The 25691-nt window shown below is 40.6% G+C and overlaps 1 long non-coding RNA gene across 1 annotated transcript in view; it reads left to right on the top strand.

The window, feature by feature from the left end:
* Positions 1–442: 442 nt before the first annotated feature.
* The window catches only part of LOC147818464 (uncharacterized), a 47564-nt gene continuing 22315 nt past the window's right edge, over positions 443–25691 (top strand). Inside the window, exons 1-3 of the long non-coding RNA XR_015437947.1 lie at positions 443–527; positions 4542–4591; positions 8905–9018. This is a non-coding gene — a long non-coding RNA (uncharacterized LOC147818464). The remainder of the gene's footprint in view (positions 528–4541; positions 4592–8904; positions 9019–25691) is intronic.

Genomic DNA, 25691 nt, shown 5'->3' with positions numbered 1-25691 from the left:
TTCCTCCAAACGCTGTCTGACAAAGCAAATTAGTGCTTCAGAAATAGGGAAATTTAAGTTGCCTGAATACACCTATAGATTGAACGCAAAGGCATAAAAGCCTGCTTCCTACACGCTCCTCCAAAGTCCCACACACACGCACGCCAACACACTTAAACCACGGCATCTAAGGCTGTCCTCTCTGTCTCCCAACACACCAGGAAATGTTTTTCTTCTCTGAGGCGGCCTAAGTGGAGTGGTCCACTGAAGCCAACCCTCTGTAATTAACTGTCACAACGCTTCAAAACTAACAAATGGACTTTGTGTCAAGGAGAGCCCATTAATTTACTGGCCTCCACTCATCGATCCACAGCCTATTATCTCCATTACGGCAGGCTTTCATGTCTGGGCATCCTCTCCTGCTAACCCTCCATTTTTCTGTCTCACTTTTGCACAGATTCCCTGGAACTGGCAGAAGCGTCTCGTGGACAATGTGACTTTTCAACACGTACGCGCGCAGACACGCACCAGGGACCAAACCCATAAAGGTAAATGCACTGAATGAACCCTCACATATTGTATGCTTCTGGACACGAGGACATGCTCCCTCCATCTACCTTTTCTTACTGCATGAGTAAATCACGGCGACATGAGTCGGATAATAATGTAATAAGCAGTGGTGCTTGGGACATACATATGCATGGACCAATACACTTCACATGAACACACACAAATGATCAAATTCTCACACGCGCACACACACACACACACACACACGCACACACACACACACACATTCCTTTACACACTCTACACAGTTCTGTTTCCCTTCCAGTCAAACATATTTAAAAACTCATACTGCACTTCCACATTGGCATGACAACCCGAGGGGAGAAATCTTCCATATGTGACACTAATAAGTGCTGCTTGGAGGGAATGGAGAGCCATTTCTTCATGAGGCATAAATAACTAAATAACACACAGACTATGGGATCCGTGTGATTTGTGATACAGCTCACATTTCTTGCTCTTCAAAGGTAACCTATTACCAGGGTTGAGCAGAGAGAGAGCGAGAGCGAGACTGTGAGGTTGTACTTTAGTGGCATTGAGATCTGGCTGGTCTTTCCTACTGAGACCAATGCATTTTTGATGCCCTTCAATGCATTATCAGTGGTTCGGTGTGCTCTCAGGGTCTGGAAACATTTTCAGCTCATCTGAAGTCATTTCAGCTGCCAATTGCAGATTTTAAAAGGCAAATACTATATCAAGAATCCATTTTAAAGGGTTGGTTCACCCAAATTTAACAAACACATTCAGTTTTTTTTCTCACCGCAGTTTTTTATGTGCATTATTTGTCTTGAAATATCTGCTCGGCTACCTCAATACAATGGAGGTGAATGAGATATTGTTACATTTTCAAAAGTGTACCCATTACACTGGATCTGAGGTTTTCAAACCGTGACGCAAGTCTCCCCAGTGTTTTAAAAACAGCTCGATTGCCACTATTTCCATCAAAAGTCCTGCTCCTTGTCGGAGTCATAACTCAGTCAAATCTGAACACAAAGACTTTGTTTACAAGCTCCTCAAAACTCAAAACCTGAATCATCATGATTTTTTTTTTCTTCATTACAAAAAGGAATTAACTAACAGGTGATCCAGCATTCCTTTAATGCTGCAAATTTGCCAAAATGTAGAAGAAGTTGTAACAAACAAGACTTACTGGTTCCATGGCAACATTATTACATTCTCAAATGCATTACCGGGAACCCACAGTGTTAAACTTTGAAAACCGAGGCCCTGGATAATCCACAGACCAGTTTTTATAGGAATTATTTCTTCAATAGTTCCAGCGAAAACTGTTAACTGCAGACTAAGTTTTCAGTGCTATGAGCAACACAAGCAAACTTCAGGCAGGGACCTCCGAGCCAGATATCGCGAAGCAGGAGCAAATAAAACCAAAATGATCTGTGTCAGTAGATGCCACTAGGATTATGTCAGAGTGTTTTGTGTTTGTATTTTCTCGGCCAATGGAAATGTTTTTGTTGCTACTAAGAAATTACACACACACACACACACACACACACACACACACAAACAGCAGCTTGTTTAGTTTATGGAAGAGCCCTCCGAAATTGGCTCACAGCGCCTTGTGAGGTAGGATTACACACGGAAGAGCAGGCAAGCATCCATGAGCCAGATGTTTCCTTAATGGATGCATTATGTGATGCGGTGCTGTTGTATTACAAGGCCCGGGGCCTTTGTCTTGGATCATTTTGGATTTAAATAATTTGCAGGTTGCTTTGGAGTGATCAACCACACAAATGTTAGAAGTATCCCACAAGAAAGGGGGGGGGTGGGGGGTCGGGTGGGGGCTCCTAATCAGCACCATGAACAACAGATGCAGTGGGAGTAGTCATCACCATCATCCACACACACAATAGAGAGCTATGGAGCCTCCCTGCACCTCTGGGCTGGCTTCTGTTCGCCAGCTTTTGATGGTGATGTGTTTTCTGTGTGGCTCATCTTAAGAAAGCTATGAGCGCCTGATCATTTCCACAATGAGAGGCAGATGCAGAACCCAGATTTTGAGTGATCGTTGATCGTTTTTGAAGAAGCACATATAGTAAATTCATTTAGGGTTTCATTATTGAATTGCATGGGCTATTCGTAAATCCGTGCAGTCCAGTAACATCTGTTAAGTCCTGAAGAGCCATTGTGATTGAATTATTTTATTCCATTAATGTGCATGTGGAGCCAACAGAAAGTCGTGGTTGTGAATGCTCTACGGGCCTGCCTTACAATGCTGTGCGTTGCAGAGGAAGCTGTATTCATGCCATTCAAAAGGACTGGAAGTATCTGATCTTACCGACATTATGTGGTCAATAACCCTACTGTCATTGGCTGGTGGGTGTAACTATTTAGTAACAAGTGAGAAGTACATAAGAACCAGTTTATTTGATGCAACTCCATTACCTCCATTGCCTTACATGCCTAACTAGCACTTACTGTTCACTTTCGGTGCACGTCTTTACTTGATCTCCTTGCACTTATTGAATTTATGTAGTGCTTAGTACTTATGCCAAGGTCTCCTACTGCGCTGAAGCTTTAGTGATGTCCTTCACTTTTAAGTCGCTTTGGATACATGCAAATTTAGAAATACAATAATGCATAAATTTTAAACTGTTACATTATGAATAGGAACCTATAACTGGGCGTCTACTCCTTAACCCTTACTTGGTACTAATACTGGGATGAGCAAGTAGAAATTTGAACGGAGTAGATGAATTGGTATTTGAAGTCAGTTTCATCTATGCTATATTTTTGTTAGAAGTATTGATTTTGAATTAAAGAGTAACCAAGGTCTAAAGCGCATTAAATTTGCAACACACTGTACTTTAACTTTCAATGCCTACACTTCAATACAACAGTGATTTACCCTTGTAACAGATTCAGTGTGGAGTTTCTCTTTAAAGGTAGCTTACTTCAGGCTTTTCTAGCTAGAAATGAGAAACACACGTGCGTATTTTTGTGTGTGTGTAAATGTGTAAAAAATGTTCTTTCAAGCAGTTATACAATAGGTTGTGGGTGGGCGGATGAGGGTGTTTTTAGGCATTATACGGACAAGGCATAAGCAAGTTACACAGTGTTGTGTGTGTTCCTGCATACATTAGGCCTGTACATCTGTATATCTACGACTGTGTGGGAGTGTGTGTCTCACGGTCAAAGTGTGCCTGGGTCAGAATTGGGATGCAATTCATCTGACTTTTAGAGTTAGTGTTTTGGGGATTAGTGTAATGAAGAAAAAAAAAGATTTTATGTAGATTACACATGCCAATGTAGCACTTACTAAAACAATATGAATGTCTCTAACTAGTGTTGAAACTTCAAAAAGAAAAATGAATATGGTCTGCATACTTGAGACCATTTTGTTTTGCTGGTGTTACAAAAAAAAAAAAATCACTTTCTCTAAACTTAGAGGGTGATTATTATTTTTAAATTATGTTTATTTTGTGCGGCATGTATAAGGGCTGAGAATATAAACGCTGAAAAAAGAGAAACTTACTAATGACTTTTCTTTATTTTCTATGGGAAAAAATTTCACAGTAATTACTTCTGGTGCAAATGAAAAACATGCACCTGTGTGCCAGTGGATAAATACACTATATAGCAACACATATTATCTGAATTTTGTTAGGGTGCTGATTTTAAACAGGAACACAAGAGATATTAAAATACAAGAAACAAAACAAATTAAAAAAACCAACAAAAAAAAAACAGATATATAGAGCATCAGTTGTGATCATGCTGGTTTCAGAAGTTCTGGCATGAGAGATGACCTGTAGTGATGCAATGACTCGCAGTGTTAAATACAGAAGGTAGACCTCTCGGTGATATCTGCCTATTGGTCTTTGTCTGTCTGACTTCCTCTATCTGTCTGTCTCTCGGTTCAGGATGTTAAGATGGAGTTAGGGAAGATAAAAAATCCTGACAGTCTGCTCCAGATATATTTTACAGAGGAATTATAAGTATAAAAGCAATATTTCTTTCTGCACTGCTGTCAGGTATGGATCTGCGTTGGGTGATTTGCAACTGGGGATGTGACGGATACCAGGTAATCCTCTCTGAATATGAATTCATCTACCCACTGTATCTCTCTGCCTGATCCTTTAGAGATTCTTTACAGGTGGCCTTGCACTCCCCCCCTTCTCTTCACTCCTCGCTCTCTTCCTCCTCCTCCCCTTTCTCCCTTTTATCTCCGTCCTGTTGCTCTGTAAGCATAAGTAAAGACATCATGCTAATTATGTGTCACCTTTAGCTCCCTACGGCAGTTCTTTGCCTCTTTCATTTGGATGAAGAAGTGTATGAGACTGAGCTTAATGTGTGAATATGCTTGAATGAGCACAGACTTGTGTGTCTGCAGTGTGTCCCTGAATATGTGTGCGTGTGTGTGCTAATATATATGTAGGGGAAATATGGGTGACCAAAAGGGATGACATCACAGCTCAGGGAGATGACATCAGAGCTCAGGATTATGCTGCAACTGCCCTTCCCTCCGCCTGACTGTAACAACTCAGTCATAGACCTGTAAATGCTAGATAAATATGCCTGGGGGTTTGACAAGGAGAAAAGACGGTGTGTTCTGGTTTGTGTGTGCTTTAACTGAAGCGAGATCAGTTGTTCTTGGAATTTAAACCACATGTGAAGAACATGTAGTTTCTAGTCGATATAAAAACACTGCAAAATAAGAACGGAGGGAAATTCGGAGGACAAAGCTCCACCTACTGTTCCCAGGAAACAGCGACATCCATCCTGCAGTGGTGTATCCATGTGTGTGTTTTTGTGAGAAATGATGTCTAACAAACACCCCTCCTTCCTCTCCCATGCCCAGTGTTCTTTATCTGCATCATTAGCCTTTTTATATGGTAACAAAACTAGTTGCTCCCATGCTTGAGAAGCAAGCAGCTGCTGCAGCTGTGCGGTGAGTGACTGGGGGTTAGGTTAATGAGTGAGGTGGTTTAGGATCAAATGTTGCTGCCACTTTCTTCCTGCCCCCCCCCCCCCCCCCCCCCCCCCCCGTCTTCTCTCTTCTCTCTCTCTTTCTCAAGATGCTTCTCCTTCGGGGTCCCCCGCTGAGAAAGCTTCTTTTATTGTGTCTGCTCATGCCCTCACCTCTCTCGATGCCTTTTGTTCTCAATATACAATCTGTCCCTCTGCTGCTCTTCTTCTCCCCACGACCCAACCAAAAGCTCTTCCTCTTTTCTTTCTTCCTCCTCCTCCTCCTCTTCCTCCTTCTCCTCCTTCTCTAGTTTCACAGACTCTCCCACTGTCCGCCAGGCAGAGAGCCAGAATACCAATAGACCAATAGATCCGGAGCCCCCTGTCTCCCCATTATCCATACCTTGTCTTCCTGTGTGCAACACACATGTGCACACACAGCAGGCATGCACACTCACATACATATACTCCCACATGAATTCATGCAAGAAGACAGGAGCACATACACATGTTCACAGGGCTGCACAGGCAGACACACTCCTACAGTAATTGCTGCAAGAACACTCAGTCATCCTTACATCCTCTTTCCACAGGTGCACAATTGCTCACAAGCAATGTGAATTGTGAGACCTTGTGTACACTCGTGTGTACCCTTTCAAACTATGTCTAATCAATTCAATTTGCCACACGTGGACTTGTTCTAGACACAATTAAAGTAAAGATGGTGCACCTGATCACAATGTAGAGAGCCACCTCAAAGTGTCTGAACACGTTTATATATGAGAGAGTTCAGGTTTTTTTGTTTTGTTTCGTTTTTTTAAAGAGATCTGCAAAAATCTCTTGAAACATGTATTCACGGGCAAAATGAAGAAGGTAGTGACCTCTTTGAAATTAGCTGCATGTATGTATAAATGTGTCTTCAAAGTCTTCATGGTAAGATCTTCATCTAAGTTACAATAATGAACAATCACGATATATTTTAACTAATAACACGCACATCGTTGTATTGTTCTTTTCCATATTAGAAACATCATTCAAACATTCTCAATGTAGAGTGGAAAATGTTTAATGGCATTAACAAACTCTAATCAATGAAACCAGATTGGAGGTGTAGGTTACAGCTACTTTGACCCACTTAAACACAGAAGCGATCTCAGAAGACTGGTGATCAAGAATTGTTGATTTGCATAAAGCTGAAAGGGTTACAGAGTCGTCTCAAAGAGTTTAAAGATTCATCAGTCCACAGTCAGACAAACTCTCACTATAAATGGAGATGATTTAGTTCTGTGGCTACTCCTCATAGAGGTGGGCGTTCAACTGTGATGACTCCAAAGGCACAATGCAGAAGCTGGTTAACTTGTATGTTCATGTACATAAGTGCAAGGTGTCCATGAAAAATTATGGAGGAAGCTGCTTCTCTTCAAAACGCTTCTCCACAAAACAAAACATCAAATACATGGCTGAAGTTTGCCAAAGAGCAGCTTGACACAACATAAGTGGGAAGACAGCTGCTCACACCAGACAGCCCAAGAATACGTCTGCGCTGAAACAGTTCTACAAGGAATCCAGAATTCCTCCTGAGCATTGTGCAGGTCTGATCAGCAGCTACTGCAAGTGTTGGTTTGAGGTTTTTGATGCCAAACGAGGTTGAACCACTTATTAAATCCAAGGGTTCACTTACTTTATCCATCAACATTGGGCTTGTGTAATGTTCAATGGTGTTTGTCTATACTTGTGACCTAGATGAAGATCAGATCACATTTTATGACCAAGGTGACTCCAAAGGGTTCACACACTTTTTCTTGCCACTGTATGGACCTCTTGTGCAGCGTCACACACACTCAGGCACTTCTAATAAGTTTGTACTTTAAAGAGTTCCACTTTATCCCTTATAGTGTTTCCATCCCCCACCCCCCCACCCCACCCCAGCTCCTCTTTCACTGTCCCTTTACTCCCCTCCCTCTCTTTTTCCCTTTCTCCATCCCTCTCTTTCTTACTACAGTCATTTATTTCAACCTCTTCCTTTATCACTCCCTCTGTTTCGCTCTCATGGTGGCAAACAGCGTTCCTTTGCTCTCTTTTCTCACTATAAATGCCGCATTTGCATTAAGAGGTTATGGCATAGCAGAAGCAAGCATATGACACGCGCCCCCTCAAGAATGTTACTACACATTGAAGCCTCTAAATGGTGAAGACTGTTGATAGTAAAGACAGCATCAGCTAAAGTAGGGTTCAGTAATCTTCCCTTTTTCAGGCAATCTAACAAAGCCTTTTCCACACCCACCTTCATTTCTGTTTATCTTTACGTTTTCTGCCATAATGAGTGAAAAACATCTACATGATAATTGCAAGTTCTACTAACAGAGAAAGGTTGATATAAAGACAGAATAAGGATGAAAAGAGATTGTGAGACTTAGAAGGAAAAAATGGCGATGAGCACGAAATGACCAAGCTAAATTCAGACATCACTCTCTTCCTCACAAAACTCCCCCGAATATCCCAAATATATCAGTATACATGTGTTTGTATATGCACAGAGAGACAAAAGCACGTCACTCACGCTAGTCACTATAAAAAAGTATTTTACCAGCACGAAACATCAGAGCAAACAGCCACCTCTGGCAGCTTCCTCGCTAACTCCCATTTTCTGCTTGCTGTGAAGAAACGATGTATTATGTATGCGATATATAATGTATGTTGTGTTTTTTTATTTTATGATACTGCTTTGTTTGTGCTTGTTTCACTGAGACACGGACTGCATGAGGCTATCTATCTATCTATCTATCTATCTATCTATCTATCTATCTATCTATCTATCTATCATTGTTTATAATGTGTAACTAGTTGGCAAGTGTGTGGGAGTGCATGGTGATGATGTGGTTATGAGATTATGTGTGTGTGTGTGTGTGTGTGTGTGTGTGTGTGTGTGGGTGGGTGTGGGTGTTGGACAGCCAACCAGCCGACCAGTCTATGCATTTCAGGAAAAAAAAAAAAATCTCACCTCCCAAATGGATCATATCGTCTGTCCAATTTGTTTTCAAAAGATTGCTTCTATCTTTCCACTTAGCTCTTGATTATCTCATATTCCAGCACTTTTCCACCAGGACCATTGTAGGGCCAGAGGGTAATTGAAAGGCACCATGGTCCTGAACTATTATTGTTATTTTCAATTTTGGTCAGTTAACCATTGGATATTGTAAAGTTTCATTCGATTAAAGTTGCTGAAGACAGAGATTGTGAACGAAATGTCAAAACATTCTGTAAATTTCAAACTGGAGGGAACTAAAAACAAAAATTCCATTAAATGCTGCAGTAAAATACACGTCTCTCCTGTGTTTAAGAGCAGTAGATTTAGATTCTACTATATTTTGTCAATGGTGTTTCTAATTTTGCTAGTTACAACCACAGTTTTGGATTTGACCCATATAGGAACATACATGATGAAGAACTACAGATGAAGCTATAAAGAAGGTTCAACCAGGAGGACATCTTCAGCCTGACACTACACGCTTTCAATTTCTCCCAACTCTGGAACCCAATGCTGTGAGTCTGCTGTTTTTTTTTTAGTCATTAACATGTTATATAAAAGAAAGTATTGTGTTTTCCAGAATTCCTACTTTCTTCTTCTTCCCCCCCTTTCCATTCCTTTCTAAAGTATATTTTTGGGGGCTTTTTATGCCTTTATTTGATAGTACAGTAGAGAGAGACAGGAAATGGGGAGGCAGAGAGAGGGGGAATGACATGCAGTAAAGGGCCGTCCGATGCAGGATTCGAACCGGGGCCGACTGCAGCGAGGACTGTAGCCTCTACACATGGGGCGCCTGCTCAACCTACTGCGCTACTTGACGCCCCTTCCATTCCTTTTTGCAGTCCTTGACGTACCCCTATCCTCTTTCTTTTACTACCACCTCTATATAATGTATCTTGGTTTTTCTTTCTCTGTCTCTCCTTCATTTTTACCCTTTTTCCCTTTTCCATATTTCCCCCCATTTTTTTCTTCCTTACTTAATTTTGTTTCCTTCCCTCTTTTCCTTTGTTTCAATCTCTTTCCACCCATCATCTTTCTCATATATATATATTTTTTAAAACTCTCTCTGTCTCTCTCTCCCTCCCTCTCTCTCTCTCTCTCTCTCTCTCTCTCTCTCTCACTCTCACTCTCACTCTCACTCACTCTATTTCCTTCACTCAATCACTTTCTTCCAACATCCATTTTCTGCTCAGAATATCCATCTTCATCTCCATGTCTCTTAGAAATAAGCCTCTCACTTTCATATCTGTTATTTCACTCCCTCAAAGGTTCAGCTCATCCTGGGGTTCGTCTCTCCTACTTCCTAAAAAAAAAAAAAAAAAAAAAAAATCTAATCCACTCCACCGCTGTCTCTCTTTTCCTCTATCCCTCCCGGTGGCTGTGGGGCTCTGTTAGCATTCTGTTGAGGTGCGTCCACTAAATGTCACCTAGCTGGAGACGGAGAGAAAGGGAGGGATGACTGGGTGGCTTCATTTTCTTTACGTCACTGAATGTCTGCGAACATGTACAGATTCAGTACTCCTCTCTGATCTATGACAGAATTTAACTCACTTGGCAGATAAACATGCACACACATGCCTTTGCAGAAATGCTAACCATCCACCAAGGGCCAACCCCCTACCCCTCCACCCCCCGTCCCAACCATGTTATCACTAATATTATGTTTTGAATTGATTTCCCGCTTCATTGCTATTCTACACCCGTCTATTTGTACTTACGCTCATGTTTTAATGGATTGTTTATAAAGTTAAAGTTAACACCAGAGTATATGTGTCCAGACAGATGGTGCGGAGCTAATGGAGAGAAACTGACCTTTCTGCTAATGGAATTACAAACTGCCCTCTGATCTGTCTACTACTCCTCTGCGTGAGGTTGTGTATGTGTGGACTACAACGGCCTCGATGGGCAGAAATATGTGTCGCTAGGAATGGAATTTGAATTGGAAAGTGGTCTCAGACTTTTGGACCCCTCTGTACATACTGTACATACATAAATATGGACTGTACACACATGAGGTCGACCCAGTGTTTGCTGTTATTACTATTCCTGAATAGCTATTCAAGCCAGTTTCAATCTATACAAGTTGATTTTCATAACAACAATTTAGACCCATAGTGTTTGTTAATAGGCTATAACCATTTAAAAGTCCCCCTCGCTCAGAATATATTTTTCTTATTGTCAGATCACTTGAATGTTCAGCCTTCATTGTGCAGAATGATGTCGGTGAAGAGTCAGACACTGAAAGACTGTTTTCAGATTCATCTGCTGAAGGAGGAAAACTTCTCTGTGCTCACTTCAAATCCCAGTTTAGGGTTTATTTGAGCCTTTTCTCAAAGTGTTCTCGAACAATCAGTCGTGCTAGAATTTTCGTTGCATTATAGATTTCCAGAAGGCTTTTCACAGTGTAACTCATGATCTCCAGAGCTTCAAACTACTGAGATCCGGCACCGGTGGGGAATTTTGTAAATCTGTGAAAGCTCTGAGACCACTGGGAAAAGTAGTCTCAGACTTTTGGAACCCGCTATATATAGCCCAACCAATAGATTACCGGGGCTGAGACTGCTATCGGCTCGAGACTTCCAAAAAATGTGAATGCCATATCTCAGGAACACCTGGCGAGAATTTCTTCAAAATTGGCACAAATATTCACTTGGGCTCAAGGACGAACTGATAAGATTTAGGTGATTAAAGGTCAAAGGTTACTGTGACCTCACAAAATAGGTTTTTGGCCACAATTTACAAATTCATACATAATGGTACACATTTACAACACAATGTAACACAAATGTGTAATAGGATAAAATGATAAAGTGATTTTATAATCAATTTGTCAAAGGTCAACTTCACTGTGACATCATACTGTTCTATATTATTCAGTGCTGTAACTCAGGAAGGGGAGGTTGTGACCATGTTTCCTGTAACTTGACTGGTTGGCAGAGGCATACAACCACAGGCAGTAATTGTAGTTTATTTAACACACACATTCAACATGAACCATGAATTTTGATTATTAAAGAACTCTGGCCAAGACATGAACTCATGGACCATTTCATAGTTTAGTGCTTTTTCATGGACAAACAGACACTATTTCTAAATTATCTGTCATAGCATTTATTCCATCATATACCAGGGGTCCACAACCATGGGCCAGCTTTTATAGCATTGTTCAATGGTTGAAAGTGCATCATTTATTTGAGAATAACAGAGGTCTGTTTTGGGGTTGTAACTGAGGGCAGATGCCATTTTTCCTTGTTTGTAAGTAAGCACTCATGGAGTTACAGTAGTTTACTATGTTAACACTCATTTGTCAAAAGAATGAAGCATATATGTGAATGTGTCCTTTATGTTCCACCACGGGACTGGGATGGAAATTACTGCTATTTGCTGACTACTGTCACAGTCTGTTGACATCTATTTAAGGACAGACCTCTAAAAGCATGAACAGTTTCTTTATCATGCAGATATAAAGTACAGTACTATAAACAGTCACTGAAGCAAAGGGTTCATGTTCACCGATTTGTAGTCTGTCTTTAACAATGTGGACTCGATATGTGTGGTCTAAGTACTAAAACAACATGCTGATTCAGAGCAGGAAACAGTGTCATTACTACTTGGTCCTTGTACTTTCAAAAGAAAAAGAAAAACCTGTTTACCTCAGAATGTTCTCCAACTCTGAGACTACACTGTAGTTCCAAGTTGAGGTACCACTGCTCTCTTTGTTGCCCTTCAGTATCTTCACGGAGCTGCAATGGAAAACACAGAGACCAGGTAAGATTTTCTTATTTGACCTCCAGAAACTATTTTTTTTGTTTGCACTGTGCCCCTCTTATTCATTCATATTTTGTCAAAGGCTTCAATACATTTTCATACAGTTTGTTGAGAAATACAGTACTTCTATTATATTTGGATGAAAATAGAAAAAGAAAATCAAGCAGATACTCATGCTGTCAGTTTCCCCAATCAATGGATTAAAATAACAATGACATTTACATTGTAACATAACAAACCAAGCATGTGTAAGACCTGATTAAGAACCTTGACCAAAATATTCTGCTTAAATTTCACAAAAATAATCTCCAGTAAACCAAACTCAACTTGAAACTGAAAATAGATGTGGTCTCAAAATTTTTTTGTTTTTGATATAATATGTATGAATTTTAGTTGTTGGCTGTGTTTACATGTTGCTCTCTGTTGAGTACTGTTTCAAGGAGTCCTGCTTTGACTAAAGTAGATTCAACTGTGTAAATAAGTGCACAGGTTGTCAAGGTGGAACTGGAGTTTTAGCCCTGAACTACATGTATGTTTTTTATTTTTCAGGCATTTTTGGGCCATTGAAGTTTGGAGCTGCCCTTGACGGCCCAAACCAGCACTGGCCGGCTGCAGTGCTCCCTCGAAATACAGTAGAACACAGCCTCTGAGATGCCCTCTCCTCTGCAGTCACAAAGATAAAGTCTCTCAAAGAGGAAAACAGGGCTCTGAAGGAACCAGTTAACCTACTGGAAAGTGGACAGAGGCAGATGGAGAGTCATCTCTCAGAGGAGCTCAGACAAAAAGATGCTGCTCAATAGGGTCACCAAAAAAAGGCAGGCCCCTCACTAAAGCCTATATAGAGCCTTTTTAGCCCTGATCGCTCAAGAAGAGGAAGAGCTGAGGGGGAGTGAAGCGCAGTGTAACACCAGGTGTGAGGCACTGGAGGCAAGCCCACAGCAGGAGCTGGTTCGGATTCATAAGGAACAGGAGGAGAACAGGATTAAAAACAAACAGAAGGAAAACAAGATTCAAAAAGAACAGGAGGAGAACATGAGAAACAAGCAGGGAAAAAAGATTCAAAATTAAACTTATAACAATGTTATCATTTTATGTTTAAATGTTTCATTTGTTGTAGACTTCAAGTAGACAACAGGAGTTAACTTGGAACTAGGAGGATCCTGGCCTCACTGTTCAAAAACGTGAAAAGTTGTTCAGTGCATCTGCACTTGATTGCTTTTCCTCAATGACCGGATGTGTCTCTCAGTAACCTGAATTTGACTTGTGAGAAACTGGCTGTGGCAGTATATAGAATTGAATTATCAGTGAAAATCAAACACAGCTTCAAAGCAAATGAATTCTATGTCAAATTTCGAATGATGTTTAGATTCAGTTGAAGTTAAGCACCACAAATTCAAATAGAAATGATTCAAATTCAGTAACACATATACACATATTCTACCCATAATCCTTGTGTATGTGTCCAAGTGTGTTTGCGGTCTTTCTGGGCCCACATAGAGGTGAAGGTGTTGAATTGTTGGGCCATGAAAGACAAAATGCTGACTGCATGGCAGAATGTGATGGTTGAAAATGCATGAATCGAGTGTGTGTGTGTGTGTGTGTGTGTGTGTGTGTGTGTGTGTGTGTGTGTGTGTGTGTGTGTGTGTGTGTTGAGGTGAAGGTGAAGGTGGATCAGTGAGATAAGAACATTTTAGCAAAAAGAGATAATATGACTGGTTAGGGAAGGGAGGTCGCTATGTAGAGAAAGTAGTACTGAATGTGTGTTTGTGGTTTGGTATTAATGAGTCACAATAGTAGTGAATTAGCAAAACTAAATAAATAAATAAATGAATACACAGAGGAGGAAAGGAATGAAGCATTTCTCCCAGTTGCACGCACTCTCTCTTTTCCTGCCAAAATAAATGTTCATTTGTGTTCGCACCAAACAAAAAATCATGAATCTGCAAATACATTTAAAAGTGAGAAAACCCAGAATCAAAAATACAGATCTGTCTACATGAAGTCACTCATTCAAAAATCAATCACCACAAACCTCTGTTATCTTAAATTGAACTGGGGATGCATACAAGCAGTGATAATGGAATTGTCTCTACAGTGAATTGCTGGGCTGTTTTTGGACCCTACATTGTCATAGCAGTGCATGATAATAACCCCAAGGCATCGTTGCATTGAACATTGTGAGACCAAAGCAGTAGCCGTTATACAAGTCTCCCATCATGCATTTGTCTTGCTGTAGAATTTGAGTGTTTTTATTGCTCTCAACTCCTCTACTTCTCACTGCATCTCTGTTATTCATCATTCTGTTTTTCTTTCCATCACCCCCATAATTCATCCTTTTTCTTCACATCACCACATCTCTATTTCTCTGTATTGCAGCAACCGACAGTAACATTTAGGGATCTGTTTTAAAAGTGCGACCATAAATACCAGTGACAGTGTGTATCCAAACACACATCCCATCCCTTTCCAATGCTGGCCTCCTTAAGTTAGTAGAGTCAGCGGATAAGTCTAAGGGTGAATTTCTTTCCCAGTCCAACCACAGAGTTAATACTGGTCTGTGTTTTCCAAGATGGAGAGACATACGAACTGCTAAAATGCTCCAGGAACAGTCTTTTCATCGATGAGTAAGTAACTTGATGGCTATCTGTTACGGATGTTATGAATTTGTTTGGCAGCTGTTGCTATCGCTAGCTGGCTTGCTGCCAGCATTGCTGTGGAGCATATCACAGCAATACTAGTATGGGCTAATAGTTGTGGCTGGATTGCTTTTTGTTGGCTCTCATGTACAAAGGGTAGCTTTATTCAGCGGTGCTTCTTATTGCATGTTCAGTGGCTGCTTCGTAATGTGAAGGGAGGGGTGAGGTGGTGTGACCAAAAGGAGTGTCGGAGGTGTGGCTGACAAAGCATTTGGTCTGAGATGCAGGTGATCTAGTGCAACATCTAGTGGCAGCGACAATACTTTACAGAACCTTTAAGAAGAAGGGGTGAGGTTTGTCCTCAACAACCGAATTCTTAAGGTCTTTATATTGTATAGTGCATTGGTCATGTCCCCAGAAGAGAACAGTTGGCTTGGTATTAGCTGGCTGTCAGGATTAATGGCAGAGAGAGGGGTTCCTGTTTAAGTTTCATGAAGCAGGTTAGCAGCAGATGCAAAATGTTTATTATAAGCTACACAGATCTGTTTAAGGCCTGATATTGAACACCCATCAGCTCTGGCACAAGGAGGAAATGAAAGAGAAGAAATTCACTGCCTTCCAGATTTTTGCTGTGTCTGAATACGATTTGGGGATTAAAAACAAATAGTAGTCAGATTTAGTCTTTCTTATTGCAGATGAGCATTAGCTCCTAAGCTGCCTAAAAGGAAGCCAGTGATCAGGATCACCAGTATGTCTGGCAAGAGCCCATGCTTTATATCTCGCTTTGAGAAGGGATGGAATTTCTGCTGAGAATCAAGGACTTGACCTATTTTGAACTCTATATTTTTTAAAAAGATCCATGTTTATCAACTGCTGAGTTAAAAGACTTATAAAAATGCTCCCAAGCTAACGCGACATCAGGGAATTTAGTAGTATCATGAATATCCCTTGCCAGAAGGTCATTCAAAAATGCCTGCTCATCAAAACGTTTGGAATTCCATCTGATCACCATATGTAGACATAGTTTTCTTTAATTTTGGTACTTCTAATATAAGATATTGACCACTGAAACAAGCTCAAAAAACAGCTGAATTGGTATTTTTTCCCCCCTCTCTGTAAGTTAATCAGAGATGACTAGAAGGGGCCTTTTAAGTTTGGCCTGGTAGCTCAGTAATTATGTGTGAATGATTAATAATGCCACAAAATTCTTTTAAATAATCAGCGGCAGAACTCAACCAATTATGAGTATGATCATCTGTGAGTCTTTAAAAGGTCTCATCAATTGCTGAGGATGGAGCAGCAAGAGGTCTGTAGACAGCAACAGAATAACAGAATTATTTTGCACAACACATATCTTCAGGACTTAAAACTTCAAACATTTTTAACAATACAAGTTAGACAAGCTTTTGTATAATGGCTGTGCCTCGTCCTCTTGAATTGCTATCCATTCTAAACAGTTTAACCAAGTTTCAGATAATACGACCATATCAGGATCTGTTTGTGTTACTGAGATTTTCAGCTGATCCAATTTTTGATATTCACACCGTATTCTTAAAATCTGAAGGATTAAGCAAAGGGTGAAGGGAATACACTATGTTTACAGGAGTGGGGTCAAACTTTATGTGTCGGGCATACAGACAAAACAATGTAGGGTGCAGAGTAGTAGAAGCAGTGTCTAGGGCAATATATATTAGGTTGCAAGATTAGTCTTTTTGGCCCTTGAATTGACAGGGCTGCGTCCCCAGATAACAAGATAGCAGATAGCAGATGGTGTATAGTGACTGTTATACCGGTGGGGGGAGCTAGAGGAGGATAATCACAGTTGCTCATTAAATGGAGGGATGTTTTATACGTTTAATTGATTTAGTGAGTGTATGTTTAACTGCAACAATCCAAATTGAATCACATACTCTAAAAGAGGGTTATCTGAGTTCTTCCATTATGTGCCCTCTGACCTGTATGTTCAAGCAGTATAATTGCCCAGAAATGTAGTTGGAGGCGGGCAGATGCCGGCCCATTATGTGGTGTGAAAGCCACAGGGAGAACCACCACTCCACTAGCATGTGGCAGAAGTGTCAGACAGAGAAGTGACAGAAAATATCTTTTCTATGTTGTAGATTCAAGTGAATCACACAAAAAAATGCTTCTTGTTTCACAGCAAGAAATCCTTTCAGCTGTTGCTAAAATATGATTTTAACAGATTTGTCCCTGATGAAGTTTTAAATTGGCTTTCACAGAATTAATTTATCATATTATTTTTTCTCTAAATCACAAACAAGTACATCAGTTCACCATGGCTGCCATCCGTAGCACCAACAAATGGACTATTTACATAAAAAATGCTCCAACATCAGAATTTTTCCAGCCACCAGCTCCTGTAATTTTTTTGCTAATTGGGACTGATAGTTTCAGTTGTTGACATTGTTGCATGCTGGATGTTTGATGTAATAGCTAATGACTGAAGCATGGTTACTGAAGAAAAGTCATCACCTTGTCATTAGGTGGTAGGTTGAAAGTCAAATATCAAATGAAATAGGTTTTTCGTCTCTAAACAGTGCCGTTATCTGAAGAGCAACAATGAAAAAGTGAACAAAATAAACTGCTCTGTGTCCTAATGCATCTCATGATCAATGTCAAGAACAGTCTCTGCGTTTACTTTCAGAAAGAAAAGGGATTTTCTTTTCTCTAGACTATGGAAAAGAAAAAATGAGCATAACAGAAAACATAAAGGGGAATTTATGGGTATAGAGACAAGATAAAAGTAATTCTGTTTCAGAAAAGATACAATATTCCATTTCTCTATTGAGAAATACTCATATACCACTGGCTTGACTGTATAAGATCATCACAGCCATAAGAAACCTGCATTAGAAAAGTTTTATAAATGTAACCCACCACTTTGAATTAGATAAAAGTCTTATTTCATAACTAAACCTGTCCTAATATTTGGCTGTGGAATTTGCCCACTTGTAATCTGTCTGAACGTGTGACCAAAAAACACCCAAAACACTTGTCATCCACAGAAATGACCTGTGGAACAGAAATGAAAGATATTCAATAGTTTGAGTTATGGAATCAAAATGTTATCCATATTTGAAGCGGTGGGCTGAAATTTATAGGTTTTTTTTTTCCAATGGAGTAAACTGTCCTTCCATTTTTCATAAAGTGGCCGTGAGTCTAAGAAAGAAAGCCAGGGGAAGATCCGCTTCAACAGCTGACAAACGCCAGCTAAATCCATCTTTGCCACCCACAGCCACAAAGCTCAAAGATGTCACTAGTAAACAGTGGGCAAAACAAGATTAAAACCTACAATTAATCACAGTCTCACTTAATTCAAGCTAAATTCACTGACAAGGTCCAAAAAGGAAAAACCTAAGCACGTGTAGACTTATATACACAACAGAGAGCATGAAAACGATGTAAATTGCAGCATTTGTTATATCTCCTCCACAAAATATAAACATATAGAAATACCTTTGCTAATTTTGTGAATTAATCTGCAATGGAATATTCAGTATTTATGGACTTTTCATCTGCAAATCAGCTCAAAGAAACAGGTGTCTAATGGGAATCCTGTAAGGTCGACGTACAGTGTGTTCTTCACACTTTTGCATGGGTGTAATATATATGTAAATTGTATGTACATCTACATTTATGTATGCTTTCCATTTCACTTAATACTGTCGTTAATTATTTCTTGTGCGATTAATCAGGGCTGCATTGATGTATACTCTGTGGCTGTCTCACACTGATGTGAAACGTGCTTTTGAATTTGACAGAGGAGAAGGTGCAAAAGAGAAACTGAGAATGAAAGAGAGAGAGAGAGACACTTTACAAGCTATCGTCTTTCTCACACTGGAATGCAAGCATGTTCGTCCTGTGTTACCATAGCAACAGCACCCCATTAGGTGGCAGGAGAGTGAACGAATGATCGGGCAGGCATGCGGACAGGGAGGAGAGGGGGGGAGAAGAGAGGAAAGGGGGTGCAGAGGAGGTAGGGATGGAGAGATGAGAGAAAAAATCGATGGAGGAGAGAAGGTGGGGAAAGTACACATGAAGGTAGTGCTGCTGTTGAAGGAGAGGAAGGAAGGAGAGATGAAGAAGGAGAGAAAAATACAGGTGGGAAGTATGGGAGGCAGGGTGCGGATGAGGGGGATAAAAGATGGGATGGGGATGTGGGGTGTGGATGACAGCATCACGCAGAAATGGGGGAGATCAGAAGGGGGAGGGAGCATGCAGGAGAAACCTGAGTGGGAAGGTTGCATGCTGTGTCACCTGGTGGTTCATTGTTTTCAACTTTCTTCATTAAGTTAAAACACAGCTGCTCCAGCAGTGACATCCAGAGGTTAACTAATTTAACCGACTTCTTCTCTCTGTGCCAGGCCTGTTGTTTTTCTAACCCACCTGACTTCCTCTCAGCTCCACTTGACATGAATTACTTCTGTTTTTCCTTCATATATTTCCCTACATGAATAACAATATTGTAACATGATTACCTGATGATATTTTAAACTAATCATTAAAAAAAAAAAAAAAATTGCAACTCCCACTCAAACATTTCTGCCTTTAAACACATGCCTCTGCATAAAATATTAATTTAATAAATTACCTTTATGGATTGTTTCTTCTGTAACTTCTCTTTATAGACTTACTTTATGAAACCTGCAAATACATGGCAACAATAGTCATGTACTTTACTGTATATGTAATCAAACATGTAATTATCTTGTTAAATGATAAGGCTGACAATTTTCTACTGTTTCTTTATTGTCAACAAACCCAATGGAGAGACCAAAACTAACAGTATATTTTTCATTCTAACAAGTATTGCCTGTGTAGCCAAAGCTTTACACAGAGTATTCCTCAAAAATAATTTTAAAAAAAATAGCTTTAAAAAAAAAAAACCAACATAAATGAGCTGCACGGGGTGATTTGTTCCTTCATTGCAATGGACATGTGCACGGTAAGTTATTTTGATCCACACCAAATAAGTTATAAGCAGTAGATACTCATTTGTACATAAAATGTGTATTAGTCCACTGCTGAAAATAGTCCCAAACAAATTCACTTTTTACTCCTGTTTGACTGTTGTTTGGTAAAAACTACAATACCCACATGTTTAAGGAAATTATTGAGCATTTAAAAAAATAAATACATATTCATAATTATTCATGATTATTCTTTAACTTACACTATCAACAGTCTGGTTGCCATCAATACATGTTAACAGGTGATGGAATATACAGAACTCCTGGCAGCTTCTCTGTCCTGCTTGTCTTTCCCGTCTATTTTGCTCTTTTTCTCCCCCTCTCCTTCTGTCCATGTGTACAAGTGGCACAGTGTTATTAATACACACTGCCTGGGAGGCGGTGGAATAATCGGATGACTGGGACCAAGAGAGGAGGACAGGCCAGGAGAGTGGAGGGTAGCAAAATGATGAAGAAGGAGTAACAAAGAGAAGAGAGACTAGAGAGTGAGTATCAGATCAGAAGAATGGAAGTAAATGTGTGAGAGGAGACGGTATAAAGGGAAAAAAAGGAGGGGGACAGGAGATAGGCAGAGAATGAAAATAGATAATTGGAGTGAGGAGAGGACAGGACGAGTGAGGCTGATGGAAAGCAAAAAAGAGTGAACGCTGAGAGGAGTGTGGTGGAACGGAGGGGATACGACAGCGAGAGTCTTTAATGACGGCTGTAGAGCAGAAATGGGTATTCAGATCACTCTGCTGCACTCTGTGCCAATTTACATGCCTCTATGCCACCTACAGGCTGCACAGACAGGAGGAGAGGAAGAGAGGAGAGCAAGGGAGGGGAGAGAGCGACAGGGGAGGAGAGAGGAGCTGCTGCAATGGAAGGGGGGGGCACCCTTGTTTATCATAATGAAAGAACATTTGCAAAAGATGTAGCTCAACGATGCGTTTGAGATAGCTCTTGGACAAAAATGGAGGTCAATGGCACAGAGGGAAAAAGCTGTTTCAGGTTTTGGCAACTTGGTTTTGGTATTTTCATAGGTTGTGTTGACAATAAGAAAATATAAAACACCGGCAGATGGTTTTTTGTTTTTTTTTAAGGAAAAGATTTTTGGTTTGAAACACAGCACTTGTACTGACTGTAGATGTAACGGGGTTAATGTGAAGCCCACACTAAAAACCTCTCTGCCTCCAAGTCTAATCAAAACCAGGGTGACGACCACACATTGTGCCGTTTTTATTCTGATGAACCTCGCTGCCAATCACGTGTCTCTGTTTGAACATACTCAATATAGTCATCACAAACGAGATGCTGCCAAGTCAAAAAAAAAAAAAAGCAGCATCTCTCTTTTTTTTTTTTTTGGCTCTTTTCTTATGTAATTGTCAACATCTGTGCGTAACAATGTGATTTTACACTTTGTCCCTTGAAGTGTGGCGTGTGGCAGAGAAATGATGTTGAGGGTTTGATAATTAGATGAAGTGCTCCCTCATTCTCTCTATCTCTCGCTCAGTCTGCTTTGCATTTGTTCCCTCTCACTGTCTCAATCATATAACATGACTATCTCTGTGTGCTTGCTGCCTGTGTCTCCTCTGCCGTTACCCTCTGGCTCCCTCTTCATTTTGACAAACTAGGGCATGAAAATAAGCCTTCACAGTGCCAGGAGAATGCTAAATACAGGGGCCTCTTTTCTTTGGCTGTGCCTCTTTAATCAACTTCCTCTTATCTCTGCCTTGCATCCCTTGTTTCTCTCTTTTCAGAATGTAATGGAGGAGAAATCTGTACACTGCCAACGTCTTCGCCTCTCAACACTCCTCCTCCTCCTCCTCCTCCTCCGTCCTCGCTCGCTCCTGTTCCTCACTCTCTCCCTCAATCTCTGTCATTCTTCTTGCCACCTTGCTTATTCTCTGCTGTATCTTTTTCTGTCTCATTTCCTCATTCTTTTTTTTTCTTGCTTTGTCTCTTTCGCCCCTCGCCTATCTCCCTCCTACCTCGCTGCCTTTCTTCCTCTCTGTCTCATCTCTCTTTGCCTTTCAATTGCTGCTCTCCTCTCCTCTCTCTTTTTACCTTTCTTTCTTTTCCATCTTAAATTGTCTCGTTGCCGTCATCAAAAGTAACACGGTGTGTGTGCACAGGGCAGCATGGTTGAAGTTGCATGAGCATGAGTCAGCTCTACACTGGTGGGCATTCACATATGAGGAAGAAGCACCATGACGCATACAGGTGCAGCTGCTGAGTCAGTGGGTGAACGGTGAATACTGCCGCTCCTGAAGAGTGACACCACACCACGACGACTCTACTGTGGAGAGGTGGAGTCTTTACAGTTTACTTGAGACCAAAACACCCTTGTGAAAAAAAATGAAAAATGAAAATAAATAAAACTTAAAGATAAAAAACAGTCTGTATGCGACACACACACACACATACACACACTTAGTAAGCTGTGTGACCACAGCGATGTAGAAATGTACATGATCTTAATAACTACACAAAGGAGACTGAACATCCCTGAAAATAGGTCAGTCGATGGACCTCATCCAGTAAAGTGTGAGGTATTATATGTGCCATACACACCCTGTGTGTGTGTGTGTGTGTGTGCGTGCGTGCGTGTGTGTGTGTCTTGGAGAGAGAGAGAGGGAGATAGTGAAACCAAGACAAGGAAAAACTCCACCTGAATCTAAAACACTGAATTACATTCTCCTCTGTTGCCTCTTTCTTTCTTCCTTTCCAGTTTACTGCTTCTCATTCTCATCTTTCTATCCTCCTTCCATCTTTTCCTCCGTTACTCTCTACCTTTGTTGTATCCCTTTCTTTTATTCCTTCCCATTCTTAGTTTTCCTGTATTTCCATGGTGATATTTATTATTGTGTGTGCACGTGTGTGGTATTTATGTATTGTCTAATATATCCCCACTGAATGGATGCAGGCCAGACTCCTGTTGACCCCAGCACGGTTGCTTAGCATCAATTATGTTTGCTTTGGACTGCAGGACTATTTCCTCTGCTATTATCTTTGTATTCTCCCTCTGTTTAGCACCTCACTTTTTTTGGCTCAATTGGTGTTTTGTTTCTGCCTGTTGCCATCGTTGCCATTCTCCAATCTTCATGTCTCGGTGTAAGAAAAGGCTGTAGCCAATTACTCCCTGCAAGGGGTCAAACTCATGTCAAACACTAGTCCACCCACTCTCACTCAGCCCTCCCGTCCTCCCGTGCCTCTCACCCCACACACACACTTAGACTCGTCTTTATTCAGAACCCTTTCTTCCTGCCTGAGTAGAGCCAGTATTGGCTTATTTTCTGGATCTCCTGCAGCATGGCAGTCTGAACTGGCCATTAGAATAAAATCAGTAAAAAAGAGAAGAAAGTTTAGAGTGATAGCATAATAATCTGCAGATTTATTTTATTTTTTTTTAAATCTCCTCATTCCTTGTCTTTCATACTTAGACATCTCTCTTACTGTCTTTTACTTCACTTCTTTTTGCTCCGTTGTTGTTTTGTTTCTGCCTATTGTTTGTATTTCTCCGACCTTCGTGTCTCTGTGTAAGAAAAGGCAGCGGCCAATTACTCTCTGAAAGGAGTCAAACTCACGTCAAACACTAGTCCTCCCACTCTCACTCAACCCCTCCTCCTCAACACCCGACCTTATATTGCCTTCTTTCTTTCTCCCACTGGGGTCAAACATTACACCGATGCTATCAAAGAGGGTCAGACCGGCTGGTAACATGTCAGGTCGAGCATTCCTGTTCGTGCTTTCACTTCCACCGCCCCACCCCACCCCATCCCCGCTCCTTCCACTACTCTGCCACTCAGTTTCTGTCTTCTCTGTGTTATCCTTATCATAATGGAGGGATTAACTAATGTATTAAGCTCAGCTATATTGCGGATGTCCGGGGGATGTCACTGCGTGGCTTAAACGTTGCCCCTATGAATGAATGTTTTAAAAGGGTAAAGGATCTCTAAAATCCCAGAGACGCCCCACCAGTTTGGGAGCTGGGGTAAGTCTGAGGGGCAGGAGACAATTAAACCTGAGGATTTGATCCCTGAAGCCGAGGTACCGAGGCAGATGGGAAAATGACGGACTGAGAAAGTCTGGGTGATAGATGTAGGTAGGCAGACTGAGAGGAAAGACACGGTAGCAGACAAGAAGGCAGAAGAGGAGACAGATTGACAGGCAGACTCACCAGGTTTTCTCTACACCTGGCATCACTGTAAAACAGTTCATATCCAGAGGTGGTTTAGCTGGATTATATTTCCCCACGCTCCGCCACAAACACTGCAGTCTCACTTCTCCTGCCGAACACCGGTGCCACTTAACGTTACTTCCTCTTATGTATTTAACATCTTTTTAAATTGAACATTTTGTTCTGTTTGAGTATGCTTTACATACATTTTCACAAGTAAAAATTTACATATGCTTATGCAACTGTTAGTTTTTAGTTTTTCATTTCTAATTTATTTCAGTGCCACTCACAGTGATTAACATGCTGATGTTAAGCAGGTATAAGTCAATAAGTCCACCAACCTAAACAGCCGTATAGGTCGTTTGTCCCTACTCCCATAGGAATCATACTGGACCTTTGTTGTCATGGTAACAATAATAAATGTCTGGTTAAGCCTGTGGACCAGTTACGATTTGGTTAGGTTTAGGCACAAAAACTACTTGGGTTTAGGAAAAGATCATGGTTTGGTAAAAGTAATTACTTTTATGTAGTCGTCATGGTTACAGAAATAAACACAGTTAAGGTTGTTGAACAGTCATGGAAAAAAGAAGTAATGTCAAAACATCGTTTTGACATACGGCATTTCTCCTGTGAGAAAGAATGTGTTTTGTCGACCCCTCCATCGATGTCGCTCTTTATACTATACGTCACCTCACTTCCTGTTTTGCTTCCATCATAATTACTGCAGCTGCTTGAGGTTGCCTATCAATAAAACGTAATAATGAGTCGTAATGAGCCGCCTGCACAAATGATAGGACTGGGCGATAAAACCATAATGACCATTATCGCACTATAATTTTCCTCTATAGAATAAAAACAAATGGTCAATAAATGTTTGATAAGATTGATTTCCATACTTCGAAAGCATGCACACACATGAATCACAAACTGCCAATCATGTCACAGGGATAGAGATACACTTTGTGCAAGTTATCATGATAATTACCACTATTGACTATCGGCTTGTTTTTTTGTTTTTTTTAAAGGAGTTAGGATTCTAGTTATCATGTTAGCCTGCTAACATTTGCTAATTACCACAAAAACACAGAATACAGCTGTACAGCAATTTATCTAGCAATTTATTTTAAGTATTGGACAAATTGACCGACCGACCTTGCTTTTCCTAGAGCCGTGCTGCTGGTGTGGCTAAAAAAGTGAGATGTTTCAGAGTGTAATTGCGATCAGGTACAAGTCAGTGCAGCTGTGGATCAAGATTGTAAGACTGCACAGATAAAGAGAAAAGATAAAAGATAGTAGAAAGAAATAGGAGACAGAAAGTTGAAGGCAGATGGAATTTCCCTCTGAGTGTGGTGGGAATCCGTAAAAAAAGGTCATTTCCTCTTTTTGTACTCATGTCTCCTGATGATTACGGACGAAACAAAAGACAGGCAGACAAAGAAAATAATCCCTGTAGAGCTCGGGTAATACTATGAAAGGAAAGAAAGACAGTGTTCCGTATCTACCATCACAGAACGGCTTGTTTTGCATTGAGTCTTGCTTAATTAGTGATTGTATCTGAATATAATAAGAGCCGAGAGGCCTGACCTGTACCTCAGTTAGTTGATGCCTCAGTGTTTGGAAATTGCACAAAAGGGATG

Source organism: Seriola lalandi, unplaced genomic scaffold, assembly GCF_002814215.2.
Source record: "Seriola lalandi dorsalis isolate HSWRI2012SDOR001 ecotype SW California unplaced genomic scaffold, Sedor1 jcf7180002054579, whole genome shotgun sequence".
Classification (NCBI taxonomy): Eukaryota; Metazoa; Chordata; class Actinopteri; order Carangiformes; family Carangidae; genus Seriola; species Seriola lalandi.
This window is presented reverse-complemented; position numbering and strand designations above follow the sequence as displayed.